The sequence below is a fragment of the Podarcis muralis genome, chromosome 17, assembly GCF_964188315.1.
Source record: "Podarcis muralis chromosome 17, rPodMur119.hap1.1, whole genome shotgun sequence".
Classification (NCBI taxonomy): Eukaryota; Metazoa; Chordata; class Lepidosauria; order Squamata; family Lacertidae; genus Podarcis; species Podarcis muralis.
Genome location: NC_135671.1, coordinates 10,254,897 through 10,268,015, shown reverse-complemented (window position 1 = coordinate 10,268,015; position 13,119 = coordinate 10,254,897).

Sequence of the window (13,119 nt, the reverse complement as noted above, 5' to 3'; positions counted from 1 at the left end):
AAGATATGCAACTGATATTTAATTAGTTTGTTTTGTATTATGTGTTATTACGTAGGAATGTTGAGATGTGTCTGACAGTGTGTTATTTCCACAAAAGGGGGGGGGGGCTATTTTTGTGTGTAATTGGTTTTATGTTTAATGTCTTATTCCTTACACCCCAGTGGAGGATTTTCATACATTTTATACTTTCTAATAGCTCACACTATTGTGTAGTCCAATGTTTAGATCAATTTATAACCACATTTCATTGTTCCACCTGGCACTATGCCAACCTTCCCTACCCATTTAAAAAAAAATGTGCCAAAACTTGCTTTACCAAGGAGAAGCTTCTAAGAAACATGAAGGTGGATATGCTTTGGTTTAGCAGGAATAATCCCTTATAGAGTTATAATTGACTTATTTGGACAAATGCCCCATTAACAGATTGGTTTGAAAAGTTGAGAACCATGGGGCAAGAAAAATTCAAATTGGACTCAGTTTGAATTGGGCAAGTGTATCCAGGCTGCAATTAGCTTTTTGGTCCTTTAAGTGCAAGTGAGCAACTTCCATGAGTGCAAGACCACAGCCTATAATAAAATCCCATAGCTAAAGGCCAAGGCAAAGGCATCTCCCTCACGAGATGCCCAAACCTGTGCCAGCTATGGTGAATGCCAGGCGACATGGTTAAATGAAAGCCCCGAGGGGATTCAACAGACAGGATGTGTTGCTGTAGCACTATGTCAGTGTGAGACCACAGAAGAGCTAGCTTGACACCTGAGAAACACACAAAAATGGCGAAGGACAAAACACCAACTGCATTTTTCAGTCATTAGTGGACCTTCCTGCTAGGTGTAAAGCATAGAACACTATTGAGTAAATAGTCTCTCCCAAAGTGTTAGAATGCCACAAGTAATTTAGTAGCAAAACGCAACATGTGTTATTTTTATATGATATATTTATACAAAGACATCCATTTACAACATACGATGTTATTATTTGTGGGGCAAAAATTTTTGAGAAAAATTCTAGCCCCAAAGGGGGGATAATGTGATAGGAATTTTATGGTCTTAGATATATGGCAACGTTCATAACCACACGTACATAGATCAACACAGGAAGACCAACCTGGAACCATTTTGATTCCCAAACTGACCAAATGTTGTCTCTGCAAGGTCAAACTGGAAAAGTCTCCCCATTGTCTCTCTCCTCACAAATCCTGTCTCAAGGATATGTCTGTTTGAATAAGGTGTGAGCCTGTGACCTGGCCCAGGAAATAAGTATTTTACCACTACAAAAGAATGGCCAGGCTCCCCGGGAAATCCAATCAAGTAACTTGCCAGACAGGAGATAAACTGTAACAAGAGAAAAACAACATTTAAATTTCTGTGATGTAGGTGGGATGTATCTGAGGGGTGGTCTTAGATTACACCCCTTCTGTGATGTATGCATAATGTTTCTGGGGGTGGTCTTGATCTAGATAATGGGAATTTCAAAAGTCTTTATAAGCTCTTGCACACCATCTTTCTGGGTCCTCCTCCTCTCCTGCGTGTGAGGGAGTACCCTGTTGCAACAGATCAATAAAGATCAAGCTTACTAGCTGCTTTGCTTCTCAATATTCTCTGGTTGGCCTCTGTTATTTTCTCCTACCAATAGGGAACCTATGTAAGGACTCTATATGGGCTCTTGGATACCCCATAAGGGAAAAGGGCATATATTTTTTTATTTACAACACAAGCTACCATTGGGTCTACCACCTCCTTTAGGCCAGTCTGTAAAAGGCCCCGTACAACCAGGAAAAGCTCTGCCATATGACATATTAAGGATACCATGGAGGCAGCAAAATATGCCTTCTTTGCTGCCTTCACTGCTACTAGGTAAGCTTGGTAATGAGCCCTTACCAGTGTTTGGTTGCACTCATTCAGCTCAAGCCATCTCCCAGCTTGTTTCCTCGCCCTAAGCTCTGGAGTATACCAAAAAGGCTCCACAAAGTGGGAGAGGGCGCTCAGGGGCGATCGTGTCAATAGCCCGAGCCATTCGGATGTTCCAGAGCTTGGCCAGGGCTTCGATTACATGCAAACAACGCTCATCGGTGGACATCATCCATGCTTCTCATCATTTTAATTTCAAGAAACAGTAACTGTCTGCAGGGCTGGATTTAGGTTTGATGAGGCCCTAAGCTACTGAAGGTAATGGGGCCCTTTATATGTCCAGCTGTCCTTTGTCAACGACAAATTGCTGCTGTTTTTTTGTGTTGAATATATGCCATGCAACCAGTCCATCCCGAATGTAGGCACCCTATATATAGAAATGAGCAAACCAGTGATACTTTAAGAAGCAGGCTAGCAGGCAGGGCCCACTATTTACATCATTGGAGCCTACACAACACAAAACACCGTTGCTGTATGTAGGTTTTATTTTATTTGTTTTTTATCTTATACTTTGGAAATGTACATCCAGGTGTTTTTTCCTTTAAATTTTTTTAGGGCCCCCAAGAGAGTGGGGCCCTAAGCTATAGCTTGTTTAGCTTATACGTAAATCCGGCTCTGACTGTCTGCAGGTTTTGACCCTCAGCGACTTTCGGTACAGCTTTGGACAAAAAAAGTGGGGGGGGGGTCACATTTTCTCCCATGTTAAAAGAGATCATTACAAAAGGTCCCTTCCCCTCCCCTCCTTTTCATCTCCCCACGACACTTTTCTTCGGCTAATTTACAAAGCGACAAGCCTGACAATCCTTTTTAGCTTTCCTTGGCTTCAAAGTTTGTTTTAATTTCTACAAAATCTCTCTTCAGTTACCTTTCAAAGGAAAAAAAGAGGCCTCTGTCAAAACTCTTGGCTGCTGGCACTGCAAAGCTCTTTGCTCCCCCCACTGCCTTTCTTTTAAATTCAGCTGTGACTGAAGAGGTGACTATGAGGAGGAAATCAGTTCTCTTTGAAGTTGGAGCTTGGGATATGAACCAAACTGTGAAGCTTTTAAAATAGAAAGTTGGTCGTTGCTTCCAGCAGGTAGGGGGAAGCTTTCTGTTCAAGTCACTCTCATTAGGGACTGAACCACCTCTACGACTGGCCGCAAAAATATTAATAAACTCAATTTTTTTAGCATCAAGGATTTTTCACAAGCTACACCATGCAGCACATTATTTTAAAAAATTCCAGTGGTAGCCCAGCAACAAGATCCCTACAGAGCGCATGGGTAATGCCAGCGTTCAACCAAGTGGCTCCCTTCTCAGAAACCCCTCACACTCCTATTCCTCTTAACACCACATAGATGTCTTGCTTGTATTGTGCACCACTCCCAATACATATAGGGCACAAGGGAAGGGTGGAGGTAAAATGTGTTTATCATCCCTCACCCCTCCTTCCCTTGAGCATCACAGAGATCAAACGTCTTCCAATGGACCACATCAAGGGGACAGACCCTCCAAGTGTCCCTATTTTGCAGGGATAGTCCCAGATTTACAGAAGCTATCCCAGTTTCTGATTTGATCCCAGAATGTCCCGCCTTTCCTTAGGACGTCCCTATTTTCATCAGACAAACGTTGGAGAGTATGGAACTATGTGACCCCCCCCCAAGCCAAGGAGATAAGTAACTATACAAGAAGACGTCTGAAGGCAGCCCTGTATAGGGAAGTTGCTTAATGTTTAATGTTTTATAGTGTGTGTGTGTGTGTGTGTGTGTGTGTGTGTGTGTGTGTGTGTGTTGGAAGCCGCCCAGAATGGCTGGGACAACCCAATCAGATGGGCAGGGTATAAATAATAGCATCATTATCATTATTATGGAATAAGGTAAAGGCAAAGGGACCCCTGACCATTAGGTCCAGTCGCAGATGACTCTGGGGTTGCGGCACACATCTTGCTTTATTGGCCAAGGGAGCCAGCGTACAGCTTCCGGGTCATGTGGCCAGCATGACTAAGCCGCTTCTGGCAAACCAGAGCAGCGCATGGAAATGCCATTTACTTTCCTGCCAGAGCGGTACCTATTTATCTACTTGCACTTTGATGTGCTTTCAAACTGCTAGGTTGGCAGGAGCAGGGACCGAGCAACAGGAGCTCACCCCATCGCAGGGATTCGAACCAACAACCTTCGGGTCAGCAAGCCCTAGGCTCAGTGGTTTAACCCACAGCACCACCCGTGTCCCTGTCATGGAATAAGATGTCCCTATTTTCATCGGAGAAATGTTGGAGGGTATGAGGAATCTGACAAGAAGTGGAAACACAGGAACCTGCTTTATACCTCATCAGACTATTTGTCTTTCTAGGCCGGTTGACTGACAGCAGCGGCTCAAGGAGATAGGCTTTCATATTACTTACTGCCTGATCCTTGTAAATGGGGAGACAGGAGACAGGCGAAGGACTCTGGGGTCTTCTGCATGTAAAAAGGGAGGGAGGGAGGGAGGGAGGGAGGGAGGGAGGGAGGGAGGGAGGAAGGAAGGAAGGAAGGAAGGAAGGAAGGAAGGAAGGAAGGAAAGAAAGAAAATGTTTCTACCAATCACATTACTTATAAGGTCCAGATCTGGGGTCTAGGTTGTGCTGAGGAATAGTCATATACATTTCTCCAAACAGCGTTATGATGGACAGCAGAAGAAAAGCAGGGCTTTTACAAATCTCATTCTAGTGCATAAAGGTAAAGGGTAAAGGGACCCCTGACCATTAGGTCCAGTTGTGACCGATTCTGGGGTTGTGGCACTCATCTCGCTTTATTGGCTGAGGGAGCCAGCGTACAGCTTCCGGGTCATGTGGCCAGCAGGACTAAGCTGCTTCTGGCGAACCAGAGCAGCGCACGGAAACGCCGCTTACCTTCCCACCAGAGTGATACCTATTTATCTACTTGCACTTTGAAGTGCTTTCGTACTGCTAGGTTGGCAGGAGCAGGGACCGAGCAACAGGAGCTCACCCCGTAACGGGGATTCGAACCGCCGACCTTCTGATCAGCAAGTCCTAGGCTCTGTAGTTTATCCCACAGCACCACCCACATCCCATTCTAGTGCATAATCTGGCCTTAACACATGGAATTCCCAAGCATACCCCTTACAAACATACCCATCAATCCATCAGTCAATCTAGCCACACTCTAACCACTAAAGCACACTATTTCTCTCTCTCTCTCTCTCTCTCTCTCTCTTGTACACACAGCAGAAAAAGCAGAGGAAAACCTTCAGCAAATATGAGAGGCGCCATTTGCCACATACATTTCTCTGCCGCCTCCACTGAAAAAGACGCTCTGGCCCCTTGTGCATTCTCAGAGCGAGACAGAAAAACTTTATAGATTGAGCAAAGCATCGTCTCGAAGCAACAAGAATGAAATAATTGTTTAGCTGGTCGCAAGGAAGAATCTGCCATTCAGCTAATTCTCTCTCTTTTATTGAGTTTCTGAATAGCTTTCGCTGGTGCTTTTCAGGCCAAGTACAGCCAAAGCAAGTCAGAGCGCTTTGCCTATCAACATTTCAAGGCACAGGATGCTGTTGCTTTGCCATTTTCAAATGCCACCATTTGTGACACACCTGGGGCACTTGGGATAACAATAACTCTCCTCCTGGAATGGGGACGCAGCAATTACCTGGGAGGACATGGTCTCCTGGAGAACACAGAGCGCAGGAATAGCACAGAGCTTACCTTGAAATGGTATTTGAAGTACTTGCAAGCGTCAATAGATTAATAATGTCAGCAGTAGTCAGGTTCCTCGGTACTACATAAAATAGTTAGCCCAGGGCCATGAAATGTTGTCTCTGCAGGAAGCACAGTGAAGTGAGATGACGATTCATCTGGGGCCATGAAACTAGAAGGGACCAGATGCCAAAGAAAACCATCAAGGAGGAATGTGCAAGGATCATCTGGCATTTCATTCAGTTTTCTGGAAAACTAGGTCCAGTTCTTCAAATGCCCCAAACCAGGCATAGGCAAACTCGGCCCTCCAGATGTTTTGGGACTACAACTCCCATCATCCCTGACCACTGGTTCTGTTAGCTAGGGATGATGGGAGTTGTAATCCCAAAATGTCTGGAGGGCAGAGTTTGCCTATGCCTGCCCCAAACAAACTACTGGCTCCTCAAAGCCTTTGCTTTTCATAGAAGCAACCACTGCAGACATTTTCACAAATGAGGCTTGAATTGGCCTCATTTCAAAGGAGCTCCTGATGCTGTTTGCTGTGTACAGAAGTCCTGCTCCCGCCTCTCCAAACAAATTAGCACTACAGCAAAGAAGAGAGTCATGTTTGGTCCCATGGCAACTAACAAGAGTTAAGTTAGTTCCCAAGAGACTTAGATGTAAGTCACAGTCATGAGCCTGGAATGTCCCGCTTTTCCTTAGGACGTCCCTGTTTTCATTGGAGAAATGTTGGAGGGAATGGTATCACTATCTAATAATTTGGCAGAAGCAGAAACCCAAGTTTGGGTTCTTCATTTGGCAAGGCGGCCTGGGACGCTTACTCGAAATGGGGACTTTAACTTGTTTTCACACATGCTGCAATCCTGCACATGGCTCCTCAGGGACTTACTCCCAGGTTCCTGTGCTTAGCATTAAATTGCCTGTAGCCTTATTCTTCCTATCTTGCCATTTATGCTAAAAGCTGGTGCAAAAGAATAAAATGCGGCAGAGAAGCATGTGTTTAGGCCAGCTGATGTGTTGTCATGTGGTCCAAATAGCAAACGGTAAGGGACAATGGTGCCCTTCAGATGTTGCCAGATTACAGGGCTGGCAGTGGCAGACACAGGTTAAGTACTTAATTCGTTCCGGAGGTCTGTTCTTAACCTGAAGCACCACTTTAGCTAATGGGGCCTCCCGCTGCCGCCGCACCATTGGAACACGATTTCTGTTCTTATCCTGAAGCAAAGTTCTTAACCTGAAGCACTATTTCTGGGTTAGCTGAGTGTGTAACCTGAAGCGTATGTAACCTGAAGCGTATGTAACCTGAGGTACCACTGTATCACAACTGATATCACTGAGTAAAGGACACACTTGTTTATTCTTTGGTTCTGGTAAACTACCAGAGCAAGTGTTAAAAATAAAACAGTAAATATGGTCTTTCCTTTTAAGTTACAAAAGGCACCAAAGTTGAAGGTTTGGCAACATGCAAATTTATTTAAATCTGACCTTCATTGCAACCATCAGCTAATCTAGCATATGGCACCTCACTCATCAACTTTCATTATTTGACAGCCAGGAGGGGGCTTGTAGATAGTGCTAGGTTTAAATTTATATCAGTTTTCTATAAATAAATGGCAGGGCATCCTGGGAATTGTACCATAGTGAGAATTCTCTGTTGAAAGACCTTTGCTAACCCTTCCAGAACTGCAATTCCCAGGGACTCCTGAAGAGAAACTATTAAAACAACATAAATCCTGTGCTGCAGAAATACTCGCTTCCCAGTTGTGCTTTAGGATTTCAGAACGCTCCCATTCCAGCATTGAATATGTAATTATTTCAGTCCTCGGATAAAAATATCTGCCCAGCTGTCTCAATAAAGATGTATCATATTCCAAAAGATGCCACACACACACACACACACACACACACACACACACACACACACACATTTTGCCATTTCCAGTTTCTATTGAAATAGCGGACACGCTTGGAAACCCATTATTTTGTGAGCTGTTTGACAGCAAATTCCAGCATTATCAGGAGATGTAATGCAGAGCAAGCGCCCCTCTCCCGCCCCCGGGCTTTAGTTTGTCCACAGATGGTAACGCAGATAAGCTACAATTACCAATTTCTGAAACAATAGAAGCCCTTTGAGCGATAGCAGCTAGCAGCGTTATGAAGCCACACACCCTGCATATCTTGACAAGGCTGTCAGCAAAATTATCCTCCGCCGGCTCCAGGGAGTGGAAGCTGTTTATGAAAAGGACAGAGGAAGCGTGCACTCCGGGGAAAAGTGCATTAACGGAGCCTGGTCTCGACACCAAAGTCACTCTCCCTAAAAACTGATACAACACAGCTCTCCCTTTTGGGGGGGGGGGGATTCGATTATGAGGAAAGGTAACGGTAAAGGGACCCCTGACCATTAGGTCCAGTTGTGACCGACTCTGGGGTTGCGGCGCTCATCTCGCTTTATTGGCTTCCAGGTCATGTGGCCAGCATGACTAAGCTGCTTCTGGCGAACCAGAGCAGCGCACGGAAACGCCGTTTACCTTCCTGCCAGAGCGGTACCTATTTATCTACTTGCACTTTCACATGCTTTCGAACTGCTAGGTTGGCAGCAGGGACCGAGCAACAGGAGCTCACCCTGTCATGGGGATTCGAACCACCGACCTTCTGATCGGCAAGTCCTAGGCTCTGTGGTTTATCCCACAGCACCACCCACATCCCATTATGAGGAAAGCAACCATACAAAACAGAAGTGGGGAGACTTAAGGGGTATGGGATCTACGTTGCCACCCCACCCCACCCCAGATCTACAAGATCCAACCGCTGAAGCAAAGTATCTGCATAGTGGATCAGTGGGGCAAGCACACACTTAGAATTACAGCACATTTTAGAATGGCAGCACAATCCTATAGAAGTCAGTTGAAAAATGGGTCTTATTGAAATCAACACAGCTTACTTCCAGGAAACCAGGGATAAGGCTGCAACCTTTAAAGGTAAAGGTACCCCTGCCTGTACGGGCCAGTCTTGCCAGACTCTAGGGTTGTGCGCCCATCTCACTCTATAGGCCGGGGGCCAGCGCTGTCCGGAGACACTTGCGGGTCACGTGGCCAGCGTGACAAAGCTGCATCTGGCGAGGCAGCGCAGCACACGGAAACGCCGTTTACCTTCCCGCTAGTAAGCGGTCCCTATTTATCTACTTGCACCCGGGGGTGCTTTCGAACTGCTAGGTTGGCAGGCGCTGGGACCGAACGACGGGAGCGCACCCCGCCACGGGGATTCGAACCGCCGACTGCAACCTTTAAAGGGATATAAAATGTTATCTCCAAGCACACAGTCAGCCCAGGGTCTGTTTTCATTACCAGAATTAAATGTGAAGTCCGAGTCTTTCCCTCACAAAAAATATACTCCCGTTTCCCCTAAGTATTGTTTCAGGGGTGAAAGAGAGTTGTTGCTTGAGAGTTCAAAGACCTATCAGTAGGCCCCGGTCTACTTTTTGCCCTCCTCTTGTAAGGGATGGGCAAATTCATCCCTTCTGATTTCTATTATTTCCAATCTTAAGTTCAGTTCCCCGTATTCCTGCATTATTATTAAGTCCTAATGAAAACCCAGGATGCAGGTGGCGCTGTGGGCAAAACCTCAGCGCCTAGGACTTGCCGATCGCATGGTCGGCGGTTCGAATCCCCGCGGCGGTGTGCGCTCCCGTCGTTCGGTCCCAGCACCTGCCAACCTAGCAGTTCGAAAGCACCTCCGGGTGCAAGTAGATAAATAGGGACCACTTACCAGCGGGAAGGTAAACGACGTTTCCGTGTGCTGCGCTGGCTCGCCAGATGCAGCTTGTCACACTGGCCACGTGACCCGGAAGTGTCTGCGGACAGCGCTGGCTCCCGGCCTCTTGAGTGAGATGAGCGCACAACCCTAGAGTCTGTCAAGACTGGCCCGTACGGGCAGGGGTACCTTTACCTTTACCTAATGAAAACCCACCAGCCTTTTAGTGTGAATTCTCTTGGTATACACGTTCTTGTTTACAATTTTGTCTCACGTACTCGTTTTTTGCAAACCAATTTCCCCGTGTGTCCAAGTTGGCCCCTGAAGTTTCTCCATCCCTGGGTCTACCCAGTGTAGCTGTGTCTACTCGGATAGGCCTTTCCCACCTGAAGTCAGTTCCCCATTTGTGAAAGGCCCTTTCTGATGAGGTGTGTCAGCCTCCCTCATTATAAACCGCCGAGAGGAATTTTACAACATTTACCATATTTTTTGCTCTGCAAGACTCACTTTTTCCCTCCTAAAAAGTAAGGGGAAATGTGTGTGCGTCTTATGGAGCGAATGCAGGCTGCGCAGCTATCCCAGAAGCCAGAACAGCAAGAGGGATTGATGCTTTCACTGCGCAGCGATCCCTCTTGCTGTTCTGGCTTCTGAGATTCAGAATATTTTTTTTCTTGTTTTCCTCCTCCAAAAACTATGTCTTATGGTCTGGTGCGTCTTATAGAGCGAAAAATACTGTGCAGCAGACACGGTTAAATGATTCAAACACGTACCCATGTAGAGATGCACCAGAACTACCAACCCACAATGGGGGTTGACTGGGAAAAGGCAGCATTAGACCTGTCACTCCTGCAGAGCGACAGGATGTACATTTTAGGCTTATAGGCCCCTTGAACTACTATCTTAATTTCTCTGTTTTCTCATGACCACAGCAGCGTGAACCCAAGGTTTGAGCATTGTAGTGTTACAGCAATAAATAACCAGCAATATCCCTCACCGCCTGGTCGCATCACCGTCTTCCCCTATTGTCAGACGGATGCCTCCACCCCCCACCCCCACCAGTGACATTATATTAAAGCGCTCCAATACTGCAATTTTCTCTCAGAGCTCTATTGTTGTTGCAATGTGCCCAGAGGCCATTAATGTCTGATAGTTATATGCTCTTTGACCTGCTGAGAACTTGGGCAGCCTTGAGAACTCCCAGTAATGGCATTTGCATCGTGCTGAAATTTAAAAAAAGCACTTGCGTTCATCATCTATCAACCAGAGCACTCGCATTACACTTGACACCAGCAGAATGAGTTTCTAAAGCGGGGCTAATTGTGTTTACCGTACACAACATTTTAATGAATGTTAAGATCTGTCGGATGCAACAGGAGAGGCTGGACGTGAAGGGATTAACCGTGACACTCCCCCTTCTCTCGAATCAGGTCCCATGCCACCAAAGGTGAGAGGGGGAGGCCTAGTGATATTTTTCATGGTTGGTTTTGTCTTATCAGCAGTGGGGAAACTTGTGGCCCAGAGGCACGGACAACCCCTGGAGCTAACTTTATTCATCCATTAATAAATAAATAAAATAACCAGAGGTTAGACCTAGGGTCCCTTGTCCCCTTAGGAAGGAGTTGCATCGGCACCCCCTCAAGGAAAAAAAACGCCTCACCACAATAGCCACATTGGAAATGACTACGTTTTACACGACCCAAGTACTCAAAATTGTCCAGAGTAAAAAAATTCACATACCTTTGGCCCACGGTGCAAGGATAGCGAGCTTCTCCCACATTTGATCTCGCTGTGACAACGGTGGCACATTGCCACACACATACGCATCATATACTCCCATCGTTCGGTAGGAATTTGTTGTGCCCCTCTCCCTGGGCCTGTGCCCCTGGCGGAAAACAGTTTTGCCAACCCCTAGGTACGCCTCTGAAAATGGCCGCTGACTGGACCAGACGATTGAATTACACGGTTGGTTGGTCTGATTCAGCAGGATTATATATCCCCTTTCCCCCTCTGTCCTTAAAAGTCAAGTTTTGCAGGGAAGAATCACAAATGCATTCCTAAGGATTTCTCCCTCCTGACTGCAATCATTAAAATGAAGAAGCGGAGATTCACCGATAGAAGCAGCAGCCATCAACAAGGGACGAGAGGTCAAGTATTCCATTAACAGCTGTCAGAAAGGACGCCAACATCACTTAGTGTTATAGAGAGTCATAGTGAAATTGACGGGATTCAACTAATGGCTATTAAGATTCGAAATCACAATGGGTATTGGAATCACGTCGAGGCACCGTCAAATGAACTAGGAATGGGAGGCTGGCAGGAGCGGAAGGACTGGGCTTGAATGTTATTATTCTAGATGGAAAAACGGGCAATACTAGATGCCGTACTGCATGTATACCCAAATGAATGTGATAATGGCATACTTTCCTGTGTGACTGTGGAGATGGGAGAGGTGAGGGAAGCATCTTCATTGGCAAAAGCCGGACGCTCATGAGTCAGAGGGAAATGAGAAACTACCACAGAGCCCATGCATGCAAACTGAATCCTCATGAGGATGGAGGTCCTTCAGAGCAAGAACCTGCAGCTTTCTTTTCATGTGATGGTGTGTTTAGTGGTAGGAAAATGGAGGGGAAAGAAGGGAGCATTTAAGCTTATAGGAAGTTGTGGTTAGATTGCTAGCTGGGCAAGAGAGCAATGGGTGAAGGACAATGAGAAAGAAGGGACTCAAGCAATGGAGGCCGATCCATTCTAGGGAGAAAGAGGCACTATCCCAACAGTCTCAGCCGGCCCAACCCTGCCTTCCCTCCTGTTTACAACCAGCCCAGGGAGTGGAAATACCTGTCAGTTATCTCGGTGTTGCCCCTTGCGGAATGCAGCAGGGAGGACGATGGGAACAAACCTATAATTCGTTGGCTCTGACCTCCCTGCCTTCTGCCCAACCAGTCGAAATGGGCACCAGCGATCTCTGCTGCCAACACACACAATGCATGCTGGAAGATAAGCTTCCTTTATCATGTGGGTCACCTCCAGATTTCTAGGAGACTCCAATGCATACTGGAAATTTAGGTTTTCACAGTTCCTGGACTGCACTGAGGTCAACAGGTTAGCGCTGAAGGTTTCAGCTGCTACTTTGGTTGGCTTCAACACAATAAATGCGGGGTAGGATGCTATAAGAACACAAGAAGCGCTCTGCTGGATCAAGCCAAGGTTCATCTGGTCCAACATCCTGCTATCACAGTAGCCAACAAGATGGAGGATTGTGTCCTATGCCTCAGGCGGCAAGAGGTCTTGGGCCAGCCTTGAGTCAGTTCAACATAGCTGTATTTCATATATCAGTTTATGTACACAGTTTAAAGCAAAACAAAACAAAACAGGGCAGTGTGTTCACCCACCATAATCCATACACACGTTACCAAACCGTACACACCCAATTAACAATCTCCTCCTTTTTATAAGTATGAATAAGGAAAGCAATGTTCTGCTTTTGTTTTGTTTTTTAATGATTGAATCATGATAATTTCAAAGTAAAGTACTTTGATTGAGCACATTATGTGCCAAACATTCGAACAGATTATCTGCAATTGTTTACAAGGTGCAATCTCAGACAATGCTCATTTTATATACACACACATTTATACATTTTTTTTCATTTGACTGTTACCAAAATTACTCAGCACATAACAATTCCCATGAAGCGAGAAAAAATAAGATTTAGGTTTCCCTTTGCCCATCCGCTTACCAACCCCAACCCTCCACCCCCCCAAAAAAAACCCCCCAAAACAGACAGACTAC